Raw genomic sequence first — 24591 nt, forward strand, 5'->3', positions numbered from 1 at the left:
TCCCAGTTGTCACAGTCATTTGGAGAGTGAACCAGCAAATACAAGCTCTCACTGTCAGTCTGTCTATCTCTCTTTCTCTCTGCTTCTCAAATTAAAGATCAATCTAAAATTCCACCTTAAAAATTAGATAAAGTAAAGCAAAACAAAACCAAAGCAAGCAAATGACCATCTAAGAGGAGAAATTAATGAAATTGAAAACAGAAAATCAAAAGAGAAAAATCAACAAAGAAAGCTAATTCAATTAATTCAATAAGGCTGATAAAGTTTTAGAAAGGTTGAAAAAGATAAAAAATAGATAAAACACATTTTATAAATGTAAGGAATTATGAAATGATATCACTAAAGATTCTGGAGCCATTGAAAGCATAATAAAAGAATCCTATGATCAATTTTCTGCTCATGAATTTAAAAACTTAGAAAATATTGACCAGAAACAAGAGTACAGTGAGAGCATGGTGAACCAAAAGAAAGCAATAAAGTATGCAACCATGAAGTGAGTGCTTACTCTAAGAGATTAGAAGCTTAAAGAACAGGATAGAATAAAACATTAAAAGAAGGAAAAGAAACATTCCAGTGTGCTGAAAGAAAGAAAAGTCCCCCAATACTCCTTCTGCTTATTCTTCCAATAAAATACACAGCTGGGCCCACCTTACCACATCCTGGTTATACCAACTTTATCAACTTTTCCATTAAAGCCAAACTGGACTTAATACAATCAATGATGGATTGTCTGTATGCCAAGTGTACTCCTTGTATAACTGATTGTGCAATGACAGAAAATAACAAATTGGAGCAGAAGTATCAAGTGGTGCTAAGGATTGCTATGGATCGCTATGGATCCAAAATTTGAATGATTATGATGCACACACAAAGGAACTTATATGGATGACTGCCTAGTACAGAGAGTGACTCAGCACAAGTGTTACATTGTGGCCACACTTGACCTGGACCTTAAACGAATAATCCAGAAGATCACTGGAGTTCCTATCATGTACATTTCTAGCTATAGATACAACATCGAGTGGATGCCAGATGATTAGGGAGCCCCTCAGTTCTAATTCTTCTAAGACAAAGTTTCCTGGTCTTCCTTTGACCAACTTTATCTGTTGCCAATTCACTAAACATGCTATAGCAGAATTATTATTCTCTACATATTTTTGCTGTATTATGAACTGAGTATTATTAAAATATATGCACTTTTTATGCTGAAAAAAAAAAGAAAATGTGGACTGATTCCTCAAAAACCAAAAACTACCAAAATTCAACCAAGATTGAATAGATAATCTAAATAGTCCAATAATCATCAAAGAAACTGAACTCATAGGGGCTGGTGCTGCAGCATAACAGATAAAGCCACCGCCTGCTACAAGGCATCCCATATGGGCAACAATTTAAGTGCCAGTTGCTCTACTTCCAGTCCAGCTCCCTGCAAATGTGCCTGGGAAAGCAGCAGAAGATGGCTGAAGTCCTTCAGTCCCTGAAACCACCAGAGACCTAGAAGCTCCTGGCTCATGGCTTCAGACTGGCCCAGCTCCAGCTGCTACAGCCAACTGGGGAGTGAACCAACAAATACAAGATTTCTGTCTCTCCCTCTCTCTTTCTCTGCAACTCTGACTTTCAAATAAACAAGTAAATCATTAAAAGGAAGGAAGGAAGGGAGGGAGGGAGGGAAGGAGGGAGGGAATTGAACTCATAATTTAAAAACTCCAAAAATTTTTCAATACCCAGATGGTTTCAGTGGAGAATTCTCCCAAACTTTAAAGAAAAATGAACACTAATTCTAAAAGCTCATCTAAAAGATAAAGGGTGAGAGAACACAGCCAAACTCATTTTATGAGGCCAGTATTATTCTTATACCAAAACAATACAAACAAAATACAAGAAAAAGAAAACTATAGATCACTTTTCTCTTATGAGTTTAGACACAAAAATTGTCCTGGGTTGGGGAATGGGATGAATAAAAAATGTTATTAACAAAAATTAAAATTAAGGAAATCTAAATAAGTCTGATCTGAAGTTTAGTTAACAGTGCTAACAGTTAAAAGAAACTATTATGTTTCTTTTTTTTTTTTCAAAGTATAAAGTACTGTTTGAATGCTAGTTTTACTGTTAATTCGCATAATACAACACCTTAAGGACAGAGATCCTACATGGAGAGTAAGTGCACAGTGAATCCCATTGTTAACTTAACAATTAACACTCTTATTTATGATGTCAGTAACCACCGGAGGCTCTTGTCATGAGCTGCCAAGGCTATGGAAGCTTCATGTGTTCACAGACTCTGACTTTATTTAGACAAGGCCATAATCAAAGTAGAAGTTCTCTCCTCCCTCCAGAGAAAGGTACCTCCTTCTTTGATGGCCCGTTCTTTCCACTGGGATCTCACTCACAGAGATCTTTCATTTAGGTCATTTTTGTGTATAGCTCTGCTCTTAATTCCAGCTTCCTGCTAATGTAGGTCCTGGGAAGCAGCAGGTGATGATGGCTCAAGTGTTTAGTTCCCTGACACCGCGTGGGAGACTTGGACTGAGTTCTTGGCTCCAAGCTTTGGCCTGGCCTGCTACAAGGGGCATTTGGGAAGGGAACCAGCAAATGAAAGATCTGTGTCTTCTGAAGAAACTATTATGTTTCAAAAATGTCTAATATGGATTACCTTGACTATTTTTGTTTTGATTACATTTTGATAAGGTAATCGAGTTCCTTTGTTATCAGTTCTTAATATTTGTCAAGACTTGCTTGGTGGTCTAGCATGAAGTTTTTTTGTGTTATATGTTCTTGAATATTTCTTTTCTAATTGTTGTGTGCAGGATTATATACATACTATATGTATCTCCACTAGACATAGTTCAATTGTTCAAATTGTCTATGGTCTTTTAAATTTTGTGTCTGTTTATGTATTAGTCTTTGGAAGATATATTATTATAACTTCTTCCAATTATGAATTTTGTCATTATTTCCTTGAAATTGCAATGATTTCTTTTTATGCATTTTGAGACTTAGTAGATAGATTATATACAGGATTAGGATTATTATGCAAATATATTCCTGATAAAGTATTGCCTCTACTGTTGTATACTGACTTTTTTGGTTATTTTTTTTCCCTTTATGGTATCTTCTTTCTGATATTTTACAGCTGTACCAAACTCATGATTGTTACAACATATTATATCAAAATTTTGTGTTTCTTCACGTCTTTTTTATCTCAAATGTGTTTGGTACTGTAAAATGCAATCTTTTGAACTGCTGAGTTTGGTGTACTTATATTTACTGTTATTGATTACTTGTCGTATTTGGATTTATTTCTACCACCATATACACATACATCCAATGTAGGTTCAGGCACAGGATGACCCATGAAGTTTGCTAAGTGTCTTCCATGTCATACTGAACAGTTTTTGCATCACCAACACAAACAGAAGCTTTTCCCCTGAGCATCAGTCAGTTTCCATCTGTTAAAACATTATAGCTTGAAGGAGAACCAAGTCATTATGAATTGCTCATCATATGGTTCTTACTTTGCAGACCAAAAATTTTCACAGGGACAGAGAGTCTTGGAGGCCCTTTCAGGAGGTCCACAAAGTCTTCTTTTTGCCAATCACATACCTGCATGAAGCCAGATCCTTATTTACTTCAACCAAAAAAACATATTCCAACACATTAGGTGCAATAGCAGATCTAAGAATACAACTATTTTTTACTAAGCCAGACACTGAAGATATTTGCAAAAACTAAAAACAATCCCACTCTTTTCATTAATATTTTGTTTTGAAGACACTTATTTTTCATGACTATCTAAGAAGCAATAGGTTTACTATTTTTTTTAATTAATCAATCTTAAGTTCCTGGGTTAATGTAATAAATATTAACAGGTATAATCCACATATACAAAAGCTCTTTGGGATCTTAAATAATTTCTTATGAGTAAAAAAGGGATGAATCCTGAGAGTGAAAGATATATGAATGGCAGCTATAAATATTCTTTTCTCAGTTCTGCCACCCAATCAAGCTATTTTTTTTTTTGCCTTTACCATCAACTACTTCATTTTCCCATTTCCTCGCTCCAACTGTCTCCTTTTTCAAAAGATGTATCAGGGCCGGCACCATGGCTCACTTGGTTAATCCTCCACCTGTGGCGCTGGCATCCCATATGGGCATCGGTTCTAGTCCCGACTGCTCCTCTTTCAGTCCAGCTCTCTGCTGTGGCTCGGGAGGGCAGTGGAGGATGGCCCAGGTACTTGGGTCCCTGAACCCACATGGAAGACCAGGAAGAAGCACCTGGCTCCTGGCTTCAGATCGGCGCAGCGCCAGCCATAGAGGCCACTTGGGGGTTGAACCAACGGAAGGAAGACCTTTCTCCTCTCTGTCTCTCTCTTTCACTGTCTATAACTCTGTCAAATAAAAAAAAAAAGATGTATCTATTTATCTAAAAGGCAGAGTTACAGAGTGAGAGGGACACACACACACACACACACACAGAGAGAGAGAGAGAGAGAGAATCTTCTACCTGCTGGTTCACTCCCCAAATGGCTGCAATATCCAGGGCTGGGCCAGGGCAAAGCCAGGAGCTTCTTCTGGGTCTCCCATGTGGGAAGCAGGGTTCCAAGCACTCTGGCCATCTTCTACTGCTTTCTCAGCTGCATTAGCAGGCATCTATATTGGAAGCAGAGCAGCCAGGACTCTAATGAGCACTGATATGGGATGTCAGTGTCATATGCCATGGCTTAACTGACTACACCACAATGCCTGACTCCCTAATTATTTTCCAATTCACCCAAATATAACTTCTGCTTTCATTCACTCCACTGATACTATTCTCACCAAGGTCACTGATGACTTCCTTTTCTAAGAATTTTTATTGCATTTTTTTATGATTTCACGAATAGCACATGGTCACAGTAGGACATTTAGAAAATGCATTCACGCAAACACAAATTTTTAGAAAGTCATGAAAAATCAACCCAATCCCACACCAGAGATAATCACTATTAGGAGTCTATCCCTCCAAAAGTTTTTAATGCACTGTGTTATAAAAATGAGATTAGAGAATACTTCTTTGGGTGTATGTCTTACATATTGCTTTGAAACCAGCCATTTTTAATTTGAGAGAGAATGAGAATGAGAATGAAAGTTCCTATCCATTGGTTCGCTCTCCAAATGCCCACAACAGCCAGGGCCAAGTCAGGCTAAAACCAAGAACTCAATCCAAGTCTCCCACATGGGTAGCAGTGCCCCAACTAATTAAACCATCACCACTGCATCCCAGGGTCTGCATTGGCAGGAAGTTGGAGTCGGGAATTAAATCTAAGTACTCCAATATGGAATGCAGGCACCTTAACTATTAGACTAAATGTCCACTATCTGAAACTAGCTTTTTCATTGACTTGGTCTCTGACAGCTTCCTACGTGCTAAATCCTAAGATTTCTTATCAATCTTTAGCCTCTTTAATCTCCCTGAACCTCTCAGCACGGCCAAGCACCTCATTCTTTGGAATTTTCTTTCTCTGTTTTTATACATCATTCTTATTGGTTCCTCTCCGATCTCTCTGCTACTCCTTCCCCATCTACATTAGTGTACCTACTTGACCTCATCATTTCTGAAATTTTAACTGCCCTCTCTACGTAGAAGAATCCCAAATCTCTGTTTTTAACCTCTATTTTCTGAGTGCCAGACCCAAATTCCTAACAATCCACTGGTTGATGACACCTCTACATTCAGACTCTTCATCAACACCGACTTTTTCAAATTCCTTTCCCAATCTTCTTATTCCGGAACTACTTATTTCAACTGATGGCCCCATTTTGCCTAAAACAGAAACCGTAACCTCAGTGTATGCCACACTTGCCTTCAAATAATGCTACCCAATTTTCAGATTTAATAGGTAGTCTGTCCCTATTGTCTCCAGATTCTCTCATCTCCTCACTCACACCACTGCTACTGTTCTCATCAGTACCTACCATTGAGCCATTTCCCCTTCTCTAGACATCCTTCCTCAAATCCAACAAGATCATGGAATTCATTTTCAGAAATACAATTCTGACCATATTCTTCCATCTTTCTATGGATCCCCATGAGCTAAGGGCCCCTTTGTGGTCTGGTTTCAACTCACCTCTCCAGGCCCCTCTCCCTCATGACCTACCCATATAAACTTTCTGTGCTCCAACCACGCCATGCCACTCTTGTTCCCCAAACACTCCATGTTCTTTCCTATATTTTGCATTTGTACATGCTATTCCCTTTGACTTCTCCCTCCTTTTTCACCCATCAAACTCCTCATCTTTAAACATTAAACTTGGAACTAGCATTGTGGCACAGTGAGTTAAGCTGCCTGTGATGCCAGCGACCCATATGAATGTTGGTTCAAGTCCTGGCTGCTCCACTTACAACCCAGATCCCTGCTAATGTAGCTAAGAAAGCAACATAGGATAGCCCAAGTGCTTGTGCCCCTGTCACCCATGTGGGAGACCCAGATGGAGTTCTAGGCTCCTGACTTTTGCCTGTTCCAGCTCTGGCTGTTGAGGCCACTTGGGGAGTGAACCAGCAATGGAAGATGTCTCTGTTTTTACTTCTCTCTCATTGTCTCTCCCTCTCCTCTCTGTAATTCTGCCTTTAAAATAAAGAAATCATTCTTTAAAAAAATAAACACCCCCACTCAAATGTCTCCATGTGAAAATAATACCTTCACCTTATTTGAAAGAGACAGTGACAGTGACAGACAGAAAGACATTGATCTTCCATTCACTGGTTCACTCCCAAAATAACCATAATGGCCAGAGTTGAGCTAGGCCAAAGCCAGGAGCCTGAAACTACATCTGAATCTCCCCAAGAGATGGCAGGGGCTCAAGTACTTGGGCCATCTTCTGCTGCCTTCCCACGCACATTAGCAGGGAGCTAGACTGGAAGTGAAACAGCCAAGGACTCAAACTGGTGCTCATATGGGATGCTGGCATTGCAGGCAGTTGCTCAACTGGCTGCACCACAATGCTGGCCCTTGTCTTCACCTTTTGAAACCTTTTATGAATCCTAAGAGATTTAGCAGCCCCTTTATCTCCCCTCATAGGGCTTGGAATCTCTGTAATAGCTGTTAATACATCACATTGGACTGGTACATTTATGTATCTACTGTCAGGTCACGGATTGAGATCTTGTCTTAACCATCCTCGTAACTCTACCCTCCCACACTAGACAGTTGTTGGATAGGTAACTAAATATATACTAAAACAAAAATTTACTTTGCAGTATTCCTACTATATATACCATCCTGTAATATAGCTAAAAATCAAGTATGCTACTGCTAAGCATCAGCACTCCTCACTTCTGTTCACAGAAGTATAATCTGTGGGAAAGAAAGTCAATCCCTAGCAAACTAGCACAGTTAGACATACCATAAGCACCCCAGAATTAACAAAGGAATATTTTTCCAGATGACATGTAAAATGAGCTCTTATTAAAGTCTTTTCTGAGATTCATTTTACATCTTAGACTTGGAACCCAGACCTTTCCATGAGCTAGAATGGAAATTAAGTAATTTAGACAGAAAAACAGGTAGCACTATTTAATGGGAAAACATCACTTTTTAATGATTTATGATCTTAAGAAAATTAAAGAATTTGTATATACCTATTTTCCCATCTGTGAGAAAAAGACAAATTCAACTTTGCAAGACTTTTTTCAAGCTTAGAAGTCTCACACACACATACACACACACATACATATATAATGGAGTACAGATTTCTCAATATAACAACTTCAGGAATTTCAGAAAACCAGTTATTTGAACATATCTATATTGGGTAGTATATGAAATTGGTCTGTATTAACAAAAGTGATTTATTTCAGGCTCCTTTATCAAAAAAAAGTAAATTCAATGTGGAACTGAACTTAAGGGAACAAAAAATGACATGGCAAAGGCTAGAACGTTATCTTAAGACTATGTCATGACTGAGATGAGAAGAACATACAGCAGCCTACGTCACTGCTGATCTGGTCTAAGGGAGAACCTGCTGGTCCCCACTGACTTTGAGTCTGGCCTAAATAGCCAGTGAGAGGCAGGGTACCCACCTCACCCTGTGAAAGGACATCAATTTCCTCCCCTTTCCCCACCAAGGCTCCCATAGACCAGTGGGGAGGACGTGCCATCTTCCCAGAATAAGGAAAGTGAAGGCTGCCATGGCCCATATGACGCTGGTTGAGAGAGAAAGCCACAGTCCCCACTGACTTTAAGTTTGGCCTGGAAAGGTGGGGAGAGGGGGCGCATGTGCCCACTTAGTTCCATGAAGGAAAGGCACATTGTTCCCTTCTCCTCACCTAACCAACCTCTGTCAGGCAGGTGGCTGGCTCTGGGAATGGGGTGGCTTTCTTGTGGATCAAGAGGCAGGGAGTATATCCCCTGCACCCTGTGACTGTGGGAATTCTGTGAATGTGCAATAGGCCATGAAGCTGTAAAGGGCAAAGGATGTGACTGGGTGTTTGGACAATCACTGGGTCTGACTCCAGAAGCTCAGAGCTGCCTGAGTGCTGGAAAGGGTCATTACAGAAGGCTCCATGCTCATGCTACAGAGAAGCACATCAATCCTTTGTGTGGTCCATGTGTTTGAGTGAGTGAGGTTCACAGGCCCTGTGGGAACACCCTGAGCAACTATTTCATCTTGGCAGAAAGGGGCTGAGGTTGTGAACACTCCAGGGAGCACGATCTTACCCTCCCTGCTAACTGATGATAGAGATCTACCATGCTAAACTTGGGTGTCACTCTGGATCTTTGTCCCACCTTTGAGCTCTGTCCAGAGCTCCCTGACCCCACCCAGCACATACCTCTGGATGCATGCTGAAAGAGCTGGCATTCCAGTAAGCTGTAGAGGCACAAAGAACAAACCCTTCAGTGCAACATGTGTTTACCCAGATTCATAAAAACATACACAGAAATACAAGAAACATGAACAAGTAAGATGATACCATCACCCTAAAGGAACATAAAAATACTTCAAAGTAAGATCATAAGGATAAGGAGAAGGATGCAATACCTGAAAAGGAATTCAAAGGAATGATCATAAGATTACTCAAAACTACAGAGAAGCAAATTCATGAGTTAAAAAAAATCCATACATGACATGAATGAGAAATTCTGCCAGGAGATAAATGTATTAAAGAAAAGTCACAGATATAAGATGGCTGAATAGGGGAAAATGTGCTGATTTTGACTATGGGGAGATAAAAGAAAAAAAGAGCAGGAACTACATTCCCAGGTGATAGGTGGAGAAAAGTTTGCAATGGAAATTCTACAGAACAAGAGAAATGTCCTGTAGTAGCAGGGATAGTATAATCATGCAGCAATCAGTGGCTTGGAGCAAAATGAGAAGAACCTGCATCACCCCATATCACAGGTGATACTGCCTGAGGGAGAACCTCATGGACCTCATTGACTTTGAGTCTGTCCTAGAGTGCTAGCAGGGAGCAGGATGCCCACATAACCCCGTGCAGGGAGAGTACATTGCTTTTATCCCATCCCCCAACAAAGGCACCCAGCAACAAGCAGGGTGGAAGCACCATCTTAAATAAGGTGAACAGAAGCTGCTGCAACCTGCATGAAACTAGGGGATCTTATCAGAGTGATAAATCTGTGGTCCCCACTGATTTTCAGTCTGGCTTGGAGAGTTGTGGGGTGCTCACTTAGGCCTGCGAAGCACTCCTCTCTCTTCACTCTATCAAGGCATTTGGACTCAACTTGCCAAGGCAGAGCACCAACCAACGTCTATTTGGCAGGCAGCTGGCTCTGGGAATGCTAAGGCTCTCTCCATGGATGGGGAGAGTTTTGTGATGCTGAGAGTAGATCCCCTGCTCCCTGTGACTGAGGGAGCCTGTGCACTATGACTGTGGAAATTTTGTGACTGTGTGATAGGGTGTGGGGTTTGTCTGGTTTCAGAGGCTGAGAGTTCCCTGATTGCCTGGGGTGGATCATTGCAGAGGGCTCCTTGACCACACTGAGGAGCACATAGATCCTCTGCATGGTTCATACACCTACATGAGTGGGGAATGTATACACTATGGGCTCCCTCTGGACAGTTGGTTCACCTTGCAGAGAGGAGTTGAGGCTGTGATCATGCTAGTCAATGTGATCATACCCGTCCCTCTGCTGCAGAGAGAGGAGATCAAGCATGTCCACCTTGGTTATCACTCTGGACACTTGTGCCATACTTGAACACTGGCTGGAGTTCCCTAACCCCATGCAGCATATGCCTCCGGGTATCCACTGAAGGAGAGACACTCTACTAAGCCATAAAGGCATATTGCAAAGATAAAAGCCCTCAGAGGAGAAAGCCAACTAATGTTTCCACAAATGCCTTAAAAATGTAGAAATACAAGAAACATGAACAAAGACGACAATATGACTCCCCAAGTAGAACAAAACAGCACTTCGATATTAGAGTGTGAAAATGAAGAGACTTATGGAATGCCTGAAAAGGAATTCAAAAGAATATCATAAGATTACTCAAAAACACAGAGAAGCAAATACACAGGTTAAAGAAATCCACACATGACATGGATGAGAAATTCTTCTGGGAGATAGATATATAGAAGAGAAATCAAAGAGAAATATTAGAAATGAAGAATTCAATATGTCAAGTAATAAATACAATACAAAGTCTTAAAACATACTCGGTGTGCCGGAATAAAGAATATCAAGCCAGAAGATAAATACTTGGAAATATCTCAGCCAGACAGAAAAAAAAAAAAACAGAAAAACTGAAAATAGTGTTCAAGATATATGGGATACTATCAAATGACCAAATATACATATCTTAGGAGTTACTGAAGGTACGGAAAAGGAGAAAGATTTAGAAGACCTATTCAGTGTAATACTAGCAGAAAATTTCCAAAATTTGGACAAAGATAGGAACATTCAAGAATAGGAAGCACATAGAACTCCTAATAGAAATAACCAGAAAATATCTTAACCACACACATTGTAGTCAAACTTTCAGAAGAAAAACATAAAGATTCTAAAATGCATACAAAAGAAATACCAGATTACCTTCAAAGGATCTCCAATTGCATTGAAAGTTGATTTCCCATCAGAAACCCTATAGGCTAACAGAATAGATATATATCAATCTCCAGAGAAAGCACACTCTTTTCAACAAACAGTGTTGGGAAAATTGAATCTCTGCATGCAAAACTCTCATTTATGAATCAAGGGGAAATAAAGATCTTCCAAAACAAAAATTAAAAGAATTTGTCACCACTCAACCAGTCTTACAAATGATACTTAAGGATGTGGTACACACAGAAAGAGAGAAAGATATCAAGAAAGAATGTGAAGGCAGAAAGTTTCCTAATAAATGTACAAAGGAGGGGGCCGGCACTGTGGCATAGCGGGTAAAGCCGCCACCTGCAGTGCTAGCATCCCATATGGGGGTCGGTTTGAGACTGGCTGCTCCTCTTCTGATCCAGCTTCTGCTATGGCCTGGTAAAGCAGGAGAAAATGGCCCAGGTCCTTGGGCCCCTGCACCCACATGGGAGACCCATAAGAAGCTCCTGGCTCCTGCCTTCAGAATGGTCCAGCTCTGGTGGTTGTGGCCATTCGGGGAGTGAACCAGCGGATGGAAGACCTCTCTCTCTCTCTCTCTCTCTCTCTCTCTCTCTCTCTCTCTGCCTGTGCCTCTCTGTAACTCTGCCTTTCAAATAAATGAAAACAAATCTTTAAAAAAAAAAAAGCAAGAAAGAACTTGTAAGGTCAGTTCCATTCACAAAAGCTATAAAAAATTAAGTACCTTGGGAGAAATTTAAACAAGTATGTGAAAGTTCTCTACAATGAAAATTACAAAACATCAAGGAAAGAAATAAAAGTCAACACCAAAAAATGGGGGGGGAACCCTTCCATGCTCATGGATTAGAAGAATTCATATTATCAAAATGTCCATACTACCGAAAGCAATTCACAGATTCAATGTTATTCCAATCAAAATAGCAGGACATTCTTGTTAGATTTAGAAATAAAAAGACCCTAAACTTCATATGGAAACACAAGAGATCCTGAATGTCTAAAGGAATCTTAAACAATAAAAACAAATCCAGAAGCATCACAACACCAGATTTCAAGACATATCACAGGGCAGTTAATAATCAAAGCAGCGTGGTACCAGCACAAAAATATACATTTGGACAAATGGAAGAGAATAGAAACCCCAGAAATTAATTCATACATCTACAACCAACTAATCTTTGACAAACAAGCTAAAAATCAATCTCCAGAGAAAGCACAGTCTTTTCAACAAACAATGTTGGGGAAATTGAATCTCTGCATGCAGAATGAAACAAGAACCTTACCTGACAACCTATATAAAAATCAACTCAGAATGGATCAAGGATCTTATCCTAACACCTAAAATGATCAAATTATTAGAGGAAAACATACAGGAAACACAGCAAGACATTGGCCTAGGCCAAGACTTCTTGGATAAGACCCCAGAAGCCCAGGCAATAAAGGTAAAACTAGACAAATGGGATTATATCAAGATAAGAAGTTTCTGCACAGTAAAGCAAACACTCGGCAATGTGAAGAGGCAACTGACAGAATGGGAGAAAACATCTGCAAACTATACAGCTGATAAAGGATTAATATCCAGAATATATAAGAAGCTCAAGAAACCCAACAATAAACAAACAATCCAGCATAGAAATGGGCTAAAGATACGAACAGGCATTTTCAAAGGATGAAATACAAATGATCAACAGACACATGAAAAAATGCTCATGATCACTAGCCATCGGGGAAATGCAAATAAATACCACAATGAGGTTTCACTTCACCCCAGTTAGAATGGCTATGATCCAAAAATCCAAAAATAACAAATGCTGGCAAGTACGTGAAGAAAAAGGTACCCCAATACAATGCTGGTGGGAATGTAAACTAGTACAACTATCAGAGCTCAAGACTAAAAGCAGGCCAGACTAATGCTATCCCACAGCTCCTTACAGCACATACAAACTGCAGCTCTTTCCCAGCATGTACACACTAAACAGAACAGGATGGAAGCCCCTTATAACAAATACTTATCAATGATAACAAGATCTAGGTTTAGATAAAGACAAGACAGAAAAAAGCTCCATTAAGAATGCCCTTGGCCTTCAGAGTAACTAATGTGTAACTACTACCTTTGTTACTTGGAAATAACATGTTAAGGACATACAAACACCCCTAGTGTGAGATCTCTGTGGCTTGTTATCTCTTTCTACCAGCCCCTCCAATAGTACTGTTTGGAGCTTCTCTTTTTCTTACTTAAATAAAACTTTACTTTCTCTACTCTCATCATTGTATCTAGTCTTGTAAATTATCATCAACACCAAGACACAAACTCAGACTCATCTCACCAGTTTTCCTGCAATACAACCATCATGGAAGACAGTATGGAGAGTCCTCAGAAATCTGAAAATAGATCTCCCATATGACCCAGCCATTCCATTCTTGGGAATTTACCCAAAGGAAAAGAAATCAGCATATGAAAGAGTTATCTGTAACCCCCATGTTTATTCCAGCTCAATTCACAATAGCCAAGATATGGAATCAGCCCAGATGTCCATCAACTGATGATTGGATAAAGAAAATATGGTATACATACACTATGGAATACTATTCAGCCGTAAAAAAAGAATAAAATCCTGTCTTTCACAACAAAATGGATGCAACTGAAGACCATTATAATTAATGAAATAAGCACCAGTCCCAAAAAGACAAGTATATTTTTTTTCTGATTTGTGGTTATAAAGTACAGAATGATGTGAGTGCAATTGACAACTTGAGATTTGATTATTGTTTGTACCTTGTCTGTCTTCCTGAGGATCAGTAGTTTTTCTACTTACTACTTGTTGAAGTCTTCATTTAGTGGAGGATTAAGCCTGCAATTATAAATTAAATTCAAAGTATGTCATCACAAAAATTAAAAGAAAAATAAGAAAGAAAGGAGGAGGGAGGGGTGGAAAGTATCATTATGTTCTTAAAGCTGTATATATGAAATACATAAAATCTGCTCCATTTATATAAATTTTTAAAAGACTAGGTTGTGACTGTCAGCTAGTTTAACCACTTTGCTAAGTGATAAACTTCATCCCTTCCTAATGCACAAAAAAGTACTTGGTGATATATTGCACTCTTAAATCAAGAACACATTATTCAAGGACTAGAAAAATCCAAATATTATTTTTGGTCAGTTATGAAGGTTGCACAAACCTATCTATTTGATGAATGCTGCTCACAGCTGTTCCCGGAGAAATGATCCCTAAAACTTCGAGTTATTTCAGAATTTCTGGAATCCTCTGAAGTCTATTTCAGGTTTACATCCAGAGCAGAAAATTATACAGAGCCCATGCATGGGTCTCAGCAGGCTATGCAGCAGCCTTCTAAGTCAATTGAGCTAATTTCCTTCACCATCCATAGCTGTCTATGGGTAATTAAGAGGTTAACATAACAAAAGTGGAGAGTGTACCCTCGTGGTGGGAACCTGTACAAAGAGTGACCTTTGAGCCTTCCACCTGTCGCTGCCCATTCTGGCCACACACCAATTTTCTTTGTGAATCATAAGAAAAGTGCCTGGGGCCTCAGCAAAGGTGGCCAGCTGTCCTGAAATCTTAAAATCTTCCAAGAGCAAGCGGATGGGAAACTGCGGTACAAATTGTTAATAAATATGAACTACCACAAATGATGCATGCTAATGAATTAAAGCCCCATCAGCAACAATGCAGCAATAGAGTTTCACAAAAAGGATTGTATTGTATTTGTTGAAACTTTCCTCTGGTTCTTTTCACAAGAAGAATAGAATTCACACACATGCACACACTCCACTCGGTTAGAATGAGCAATTACATTTGACCAAAAGATGACATTGATAAAAATGAGTTGGGGATCAATACATATACTATTTACTTTATACAAAATTCAAGTTGCCTAGGGGCAGAGATAGGGGGACAAAGATAGCCTGTAAAATAAAAACCATGTTTTCACTGGTGCACTTAGACTACAGTCTGCACTCTAGTATGAACATATTTAGATAATTTATGTACATATTGGTATTTAACAGCAACAAAGGCATACACAGTCATATTCCATGTGAAAGGAGAAAGGTACAAGGTCAGCCAGCTTTAGGCAGTGGAACCAGACAGCTGCAGTTCAAATCCCAGCGCTGCCCTTTACTTGCTATGTGATCCCGGCAAGTTATTTAACCTCTCTGAGCCTTAGTTATCTCATATGAATAGGTCTGACAAAAGAATTTACCTTAGGGCTTTGTTATGAGAATCTTATGAATATATACAAAATTCACTTTGAACTGAGCTAGGCACATAAAAAGCTATTGTTACTGTTATCACCAATCTGTCATTTAAGCTTTAAAAGGTTGTGATAGACTGTGAAGCAACTGGCACATAACTTTAATTTATCCAAAAAGGGTTAGAATTTACTATCAGTTCATTAAGGTTCCATCTTGCAGAAGTTAAAAAGGGAGTGATGTTTAAAAATTAGCAAAGAGTGGCTGACGCTGTGGCATAGCAGATAAAGCCGCTGCCTGCAGTGCCGGCATCCCATATGGGTGCCGGTTTGAGACCCGGCTGCTCCTCTTCTGATCCAGCTCTCTGCTATACCCTGGGAAAGCAGTAGAAGATGGCCCAAGTCCTTGGGCACCTGCACCCGCATGGGAAGACCTGGAGGAAGCTCCTGGCTCCTGGCTTTGGATCAGCGCAGCTCTGGCCATTGCAGCCATCTGGGGAGTGAACCAGCAGATGGAAGACCTCTCTTTCTCTCTGCCTCTCCTTCTCTCTGTGTAAATCTGACTTTCAAATAAATAAATCAATCCTTAAAAAATAAAATAATAAAAATTAGCAAAGAAATGTCCAGCCTCAAGCCCTCAATCCCATTCATATTTATTTCTTAAAGCCCTCTGCAGAAAAAAATCCACATACGTAAAGACAAAAGATGACTGCAAATTCTTTGCTACATCTCTCACAATGAAGGCGTTTCTGTGCCCCTTCTCCTTGAATCTGGGAAAGCTCTGTGACTGCTTTGACAAACAGAATACACTGGAGTGACACTGCGCCAATTTCCTGACCTAAGCAATAAAAGCTGGCAGTTTCTACTTCCTGTCTCTGGGAATTCTTACTCCTGAGACAAGGTCTCTGGAAATCCAGCCACCATGGTGTGATAAGTTCATGCCAAATATGTGGACCTTGTGTAGGCACATCCAATGGCAGCCCTAATTCAGCTTCCAGCTAATGGTAGGCATCAACTGACAGCTATCCTAGCCCAGGTGCCCAATCTATGAGCAAAGCAGTCATCTTGGAAGTGGCTCATCATCCCCTAGCCACCTCAGCTGATGCTACATGGATCACAGATGAACTGCCTAGCTGATTCCTTCCTGAATGCACAATCCACAAAACGATGAGCAAAGTAAAATGATGCTTTCAAGCCACCAAGTTTAAGGTGTCTTGTTACTCAGCAATAGACAGCCAGTAAAACATAACAATCATCAGACTTTCTCTAGCATTGAATTGGATAAATGGAGTCATATTTTGAATTTGGCCTGGAGTTATTTTCATCTTTCTTCTAGATCACATTGGGCCAGGGCTAAGTTCTACACAACTAGGAACCTACTACAAAATACAAAATGAAAACACTGGAAGCTGCAATGACATTATCGTTATCAGTGCCTCAGATATGTTTTGAGGACTGATGGAGTAAAGGCCACGGGTAGGGATGGAATGAGGATGCAAGGACCAGCTAATGATGACTGCAGAGCCAGCAAGCAGTTTCCTGCTGAGGTTGGAAAGAGCACAAGCCCTCCTAAAGGAATAAGGAAGAAAGAAGATTGTGGCTGACAAGACCAGTATGTCATCCATGACTTAATCAAGGTATGTCATCCTCTAATGAGTACAAATTTACAGAGAGAGAAACAAAACAAAGAGGCAACTGTTGTGGTGCAGTAGATTAAGTTGCCACTTGAGATATCCACATTCCATATTTGAGTGCCTGGGATGGAGTCCCACCTGCACTTCCAATCTGGCTTCCTGCTAATGCACACCCTGGAAGGTAGTGGATGATGACTCAAGTACTTGGAAACCTAAAAATATCTGGGAGACCTGGGTGGGATTTCTGGCTCCTGGTTTCAGCCTGGCCCAGGCACAGCTATTGTGGGCATTTGGGGAATAAACCAGTGGATAGGAGATTTTCTCTCTCAAGCTCTGCCTTTCAAATAAAATAAATAAACTTTTTTTAAAAAAAAATAAAAAGCCCTATTTTGTTGTATAGGTTGCTTGGCTGAAAATGAAATCAACGAAGGTAATTTCAGGGAGATCTCTGCTCACGCTACAAAACATAAGCATTATTTTACTGGGTATTAATCAGGCTTCTGCTGCAAATAAATGCTGGGTAGCAAATGACCCACAGCTTCAGAGGCTTACAATTATAAAGATTTCTTTTTATTTTTCTGGCTTACTGCTCTGAGGGTCATCTAGGGTATCTCCGCAGCTGCAGAATGGCTGGATTGGCCTTCAGGCTGCAGGTGGAATCCAGGTCTGCTCCTCACATCTCATTCTCTTTAGACAAGTGACTACTGGAGATGTGCTTTTTTAAAAAAAAAGATGTATTTATTTATTTGAAAGTCAGTGTTACAGAGAAGCAGAGGATGAGGCAGAGTGAGAGAGAGAATCTTCCATCCACTGGTTCACTCCCCAAATGGCCGTAACAGAGCTGGGCTGATCCGAAGCCAGGAGCCAGCAGCTTCTTCCAGGTCTCCCATGTGGGTGCAGGGGCCCAAGGACTTGGGCCGTCTTCCACTGCTTTCCCAGACCATAGCATAGAGCCAGATTGGAAGTGGAGCAGCCAGGTCTCAAACCAGCGCCCCAATGGGGTGCTGGCACTACAAATGGTGGCTTTACCCTCTACACCACAGTGCTGGCCCCAAGAGATGTGCTTTTCTACTGGTCAGTGCGCAAAAGAGCAAGCCAAATTATCAAGGACATTTAAAGGACATCAAGGTATCTCATTTGCTAACATTCCATTAGCCAGTGTAAGTCAATGACCAAACCAATATCCATGGGGTGGAGAAATGTACTCCATGTACTCCAGTGGGACAAACAGCAAAGGCACATGAAAGAAGGCACAGGTGTTTATCTCTGTCATGAAGGGAGGAAGAATTGGTAACAGTTATCAAATTTTACTCCATTCAAAGTTTCACAAACTTTTTAAATGCCACCTTGCACCTGAAGTTACCCTGCAGGAACTAATTGCCAAGAAGTCACAAGATAGCTAAATGTGTTACTGGCTTCAAATGCTTTGATTATATACACTACCACAAAATAATCTATAAACTTTTTCTTGTACTATGTTCACTAAATAACCATAGCCATAATAATAAGATATTTTAATAGTGTATTACACTTTATTTTTTTTTATTTTTGACAGGCAGAGTGGACAGTGAGAGAGAGAGACAGAGAGAAAGGTCTTCCTTTTTGCCGTTGGTTCACCCTCCAATGGCCACCGCGGCTGGCGCGCTGCGGCCAGTGCACTGCGCTGATCCGAAGCCAGGAACCAGGTGCTTCTCCTGGTCTCCCATGGGGTGCAGGGCCCAAGCACTTGGGCCATCCTCCACTGCACTCCCTGGCCACAGCAGAGAGCTGGCCTGGAAGAGGGGCAACCGGGACAGGATCGGTGCCCCGACCGGGACTAGAACTCGGTGTGCCGGCGCCGCAAGGCGGAGGATTAGCCTAGTGAGCCGCGGCGCCGGCCGTATTACACTTTATAAAGAACTTTCACATGCAACTGCTTCATCTGTAATTGTGACCCTTTATGTAGGTAAAACAGATTCCTCCACCACTGTTTACAGATGAATGAATGCCAGTGACTTAGCCAAGATCACACCAGTAGTGAGCCAACTTAACAAAGGTAATAAAGCCAATCTAATGTCAAGGATTTATATCCAGGCCTTCAGAGTCTACAGCCATGTTCTTTCTGTTCCCCTTGCCTTTAATAATTCCCAATTACATGACCCATTTCCAAGACAAGCAATGTGATCTAATGGGGTTTGATGCGATTGTTAATTTTTTCTCTCTCCCTCCCCTACTTGGCAACATGAGAACTTGTCATTCATTCATAAGTCTTCTGCACAAAAACTAGTAAAGCAATGGTATCAGTGGAAGGATTAGTTAAAATCTGGGATGCCTAGATGGTGTCTATACACATACAATATTTGACAATTTGAATGAGTTGAATGATAACTAACCAATTACTAACAAGCTGAGTTAATAATTCACCCTGATATGTAAGGAGTCTCAGCCCAAAGTGACAGGTGCTACATTTCACTTTTGTTCTACTGTTGACAAGAGTTTTGTGTGATCCACAATCTCACTGGCACCTATTTGCTGCACCTGTCTTGCAATTTCAATAATAATAATAAGCCATATATGCTGGCAAGTAAAAGCAGTAAAGGCGAATTGTTCCAAGATAATAATGATCCTTGTTAAGTTGGGTCCATGTCAATTCACACACACAAAAAAAAAAACGAATTTCAGCGGGTGGCATATTGTGCAGCAGTGAACACATTGCTTGGGATGCTCATGGCCCATATCACAGTGCCTGGGTTCAAGTCCTGGCTCCACTCCTGATTCCAGCTTCCTGCTAATGCACATCGTTGGAGGCAGCAGATGATGATGACTCAAGCAGTTGGGTCACTGCCACACACATGAGAGACTCAGATTGGGTTCCAGGCTCCTGGCTCAGCCTGACCCAGCCCCAGCTCTTACAGGCATTCAGAGGATAAAACAGCGAATGGGAGATCTTTTTGTTTCTATCTTACTGCCTTTCAAATAAATTAAATAATGTTTTAAAAGGTAATACATGGGACATGGCACTCTAGTATAGAAGCTTAAGCCTCTGCCTGTGGTGCCAGCATCCTATGTAGGTTTGAGTCCCGGCTGCTCCACTTCCAATCCAGCTCCGTACTAATGTGCCTGAGAAAGAAGTGGAAGATGGCCCAAGTTCTTGGGCCCCTGCACCCATGTTAGAGATCTAGAGGAAGCTTCTGGCTCCTGGTTTTGCCCTGGCTCAGCTCCAGGCATTGCAGTCATTTGGGGAGTGAACCAACAGATGCAAAATCTATTTCTCCCCCTCCCTCTCCCTCTCCCTCACCCTCTCCCTCTCCCTTCCTCTCTAATTAAATAAATAAATCCTTTTTAAAAAGTAATGCATAAATATAATTTGCAGCATAAAGTGGTCTCAATGAGCTTGTTAGGGCTCCCCAGTCTGTCACGTAGATTCTATCTAATACACAAGGATGCACTTGAGGTTTCCTTGAGAGGATAGGGTACCAGGGAAGGCTGGGATTTCCTCTTTGCTGCATCTCTCCCAACTGAAAGTCGAAGTCCCAGTCTCTGGAATGTCCAACAAGTTAGCACTATAACCCTTGATCTATACTTGGAAGGCAGCACCAATCTTGTCTGTTGTAGAGGGATCACTGCAGAGATTTCAAAGAGCTGACGTTGGAAACTACCTTAGGGGCTCTGATCCAACACCTTCCTTTGCAGAGGAGACAGAGCTTCAGAAACACACAGAGCTGCAGAAGCCATGCTCAAAGGCACACAGTTAGTAAGCAGCAGAGCTAGAATCTGAATCCAAGCACCCCATGCTTTGCCACCACTCTACATTGCTTGTCTAAAACATAACAGAACACCTCCTTGTGCCAGTCACGGGTGGAGATAACCAAGGTATAATGAAGACTAAGACATTCATTCTGTCCCCAATGAGTTTTCATTCTGATGGAGGAGACAGACCATAAACATGTAAACAACAGATTTCTTTAGCAAATAGTATTTAAGTATTGTATTAGTTTCCTAGGGCTACCATAACAAAGTGCCACAAAATGGGTGGCTGAAAATGACAGAAATGTATTCTCTCACAGATCTAGAGACCACAAGTCTAAAATCAAATTATCAGCAGGGCCATACTTCCTCTCAAACTCTGTAAAATCCTTCCCTGTCTCTAGTTTTTGGGGGTGGCTGTCAATCCTTGGCATTCCTTGGTTTGCAGCCATTATCACTCTAACCTCTCTACCTCTGTCATCACATGGTGCATTCCCTATGTCCTATGGATTCCGGTTTCATTAGATTAGAGGTCACCACAATAACCTCACCTTAATTTGATTACATTAAACTCCTGTTTCCAAAGAAGGCCATATTCACAGCTGCTGGAGATTAGGACTTCAACATATCTTTTGGGGGGATACAACTCAACTCATATCAAGTATCTATTATGTGCCAGGCACTGCTCTAGGCATTGTGGATACTACAGTAAATAAAATAGACACAAATCCCTACCTGTAGGCAATATACTCTGGAGATGCAGAAGAATAAATAAATATGGTAGATAAATAAAGAAATGCTATAGAATGTTTTAAAAAGAATCAGTTAGGAGCCGGTGCTGTGGCATAGCGGGTAAAGCCGCTGTTTGCAGTGCCAGCATCCTATATGGGCGCCAGTTCGAGTTCTGGCTGCTCCATGTCTGATCCAGCTCTCTGCTATGGCCTGGGAAAGCAGTAGAAGATGGCCCAAGTCCTTGGGCCCCTGCACCCTCATGGGAGACCCAGAAGAAGCTCCTGGCTCCTAGCTTCAGATTAGCACAGCTCTGGCCATTGCAGCCAATTGAGGAGTGAACCAGCGGATGGAAGACCTCTCTCTGCCCCTCCTTCTCTCTGTGTAACTCTGACTTTCAAATACATAAGTCTTAAAAAAAAAAAGAATGGGTTGATACAAAACAACTAGCTGTGGCAAGAGCACATCTGGCAAGATCAAGAATAAGCAACAAAATCACTGCTGTGAGTGTAAAAGCGAAGAGACAGAAAACAGCAAGAGATACAGTCTGAAAGATCATGGTGCACCAGATCATGAGGGCCCTTCTAGGTGATTTGCAAATATTTTGGCTGTAACTCCGAGAGTAACAGAGACCCACATATCTGACTTCTGTGGTGAGTATTCCTCTGGCTGATGTGTTGGGAAAAAGCTAGTGAGGGGAGGGCAATGGTGAAACAAGTGCAAAGGCTACCACAACCATCCTAGTGACAGATGCCAATGGCTTAGATCAGGGAGGTAAGAGTTGAAAGGTGAAAAGTAGCCAGATGCTAGACATATCCTGAAGGTAGACAAAATAATTCTAAGCCACTGTAAAGTGCTATAAAAATAAAAATAGGGTGATGAGAAAGAGGGGCCCAGGACGATGCTTCTTTATGGTAAGCAGTTAACTGAGGATCGTCCAAAGAATGCAAACTGGAACTGAAACTGAGTCATGAGAAGGAGGAAGCCATGTAAATCTCCAAAGGTAAACCATTCTGGGACAGGAATAGGATGCAACATGAGAATGAGCTTAGAAGCTTAGGGGGACAAATAAATACAGATAAAATATTGGGATGCAGCGAATAGAGGAAAAAGTGCTTGAGATGAGCTCAGGAGAGGAGCTAACTATTGAAAATGTTTCTAATTGCAGTGGGGAGCAACAGACAATATAGAGGCAGAGAAATTGTGTTAGCTGATATTCTCTTTCTAAAGGTCATTCTTTGGGCCAGCATTTTGGCGCAGCACGTTAAACTACCACATACAACACCAGCATCCCAAATGAGTATCGGTTCAAGTCCCAGCTGTTCTACTTGCAATCCAGCTCCCTCTTAATGTGACTGAGAATGCACTGGAGGATGGCTCAAGTGCTTGGGCCTCTGCCACCAATGTTGCAGACCCGGAAAAAGTTCCAAGCTCCTGACTTCAGCCTAGCCCAGCCCTAGCCACTGCAGCCAATTGGGGAGTGAACCAGCAGATTGAAGGCCAATGGCTTGTACACTCTCTCTTTCTCTCTCTCTGCATGTGTGTACCACTCACTCTAACTCTGCCTTTCAAATCTTTAAAAAAAAAGTCATTCTTCAGGGGGCCAGCATTGTGATGTAACAGATGAAGTTGAAGCTTGCAATGCCAGCATCCTATATCAGAGAGCAGGTTCAATTTCCAGTTGCTCTGCCTCTGACCCAGCTTCCTGCTAATGTGCCTGGGAAAAGCAGAAGATGGTAGAAATACTTGGGCACCTGCCACCCATGTGGGAGACCTGGATGGAGCTCCTGGATCCTGACTTCAGCCTGGCCCAGACCTGGCTGTTGTGGCCATTTGGGGAGTGAAACAGTGAATAGAAGATATTTTTCTTGTTCACTCTCGCTCTGTGTGTGTGCCCTCTCTCATTGTTCTTTTAAATAAACATATCTTATTAAAAAATTAAAAGACCATTCTTCAAATTCATGGAGACAGAAAGCAGAATAGAATTGATCAGAATTGGGGGGCAATAAGGAGTTTGTGTTTTATGGTTGCATAATTTCAGTTTTACAAGATAGAAAGTTCTGGAGATGGGTGGTTACAATGGGTGCACAACACTGTGAAATACTTAATGCCACTGAACTGTACACTAAAGATGTTTAAATAACAACTGTTCTGTTATTTATTTCTGACTGCTGGGTAGGATATGAACTGTTGGGAGAAAAAAGGCAATAAGTACAAACCACCTCTGTGCCTAATTTATGCATCTATGGTCTCTTGCCTCTCTTCATTGTAATATCCAGATAAAACTTTCTAAAGCTGTGTCTGCCTTTTTGTAGCCATTCTGGTGAAAATACTTAAATGGTGAAGTGTCAAAGTCTTAAAAAGTTAAGAAGCAGTTGCCTAACTTCTGCCTACAACTGATCAACACAAAAATGGTGTCAAATTCCTGTGACTCCAGAGAAACAAAGTTCATAGCTGCCCTCAGGACCCTGTCCAGAGCCTACCAGCCTTTGCTGTGTGGAAACATGTTCAGTGTATCTTAACTAAATCCCTCTGATTACACTCTAAGTCCCTGTCCTCTTATTCTAGTCTCCTTGAGTTGAAAGACAGCTGGCTTCCATCCTCTGCAAAATAAGGCACTCTACACTGGGCGATTTCTGTTAAGTCCTCTTCTTCAGGCTAAGCAGTCTCAATTAATTTAAGCTTTTCTCCCAGAAAATATCTCTTCAAGTGCTTAAGACCCTTATTTAAATTGTTCAGAACTGGACACAGTCCTCTCTGAAGAATAGGAAGAAGTATATAAGATTGGGGTAAAGGAAACATAATTAGAGAGAATTATGGAGAGCCAGCTCTCATGTCAAATTTTTCCAGTTTCATCAACACCATTAACACCGTGCTTTTTTGAAGCTACCACCTTTTAAAATTAATTAATACACAGTAGTTATGAATTTCAGATGATCACACATAATTGCACTACACAATTCACCAAATACTGTTTATCTTCCAGAACCAACAAGATAAGAGGAAAACAGAGCAAATGGTAAATGCTACTAACTTCACCTGTGTAACAATGGTTCAATATCCCATTTCAGTGGCAAATGAAGGAACACTCACCTATGTAACAATGATCAAATTACAAAGAGCAATGGTAATTAGCTGAGAGTTTCTAAATTTGAGCAGATTCGTATGACAGAAAATGTGTAATGTCACACCAAAGAGTCTTTATAAAGTACACAATTACAATAGCACGGAAATTTAGATGTGATCCTGCC

At 40.9% G+C, this 24591-nt stretch overlaps 1 pseudogene; it reads left to right on the forward strand.

The window, feature by feature from the left end:
• The first annotated feature begins 452 nt into the window (after positions 1-452).
• Positions 453-1058, forward strand: LOC133753814 (rRNA-processing protein FCF1 homolog; annotated as a pseudogene).
• The last annotated feature ends 23533 nt before the right edge of the window (positions 1059-24591 follow it).

Source organism: Lepus europaeus, chromosome X (genome assembly GCF_033115175.1).
Source record: "Lepus europaeus isolate LE1 chromosome X, mLepTim1.pri, whole genome shotgun sequence".
NCBI lineage: Eukaryota > Metazoa > Chordata > Mammalia > Lagomorpha > Leporidae > Lepus > Lepus europaeus.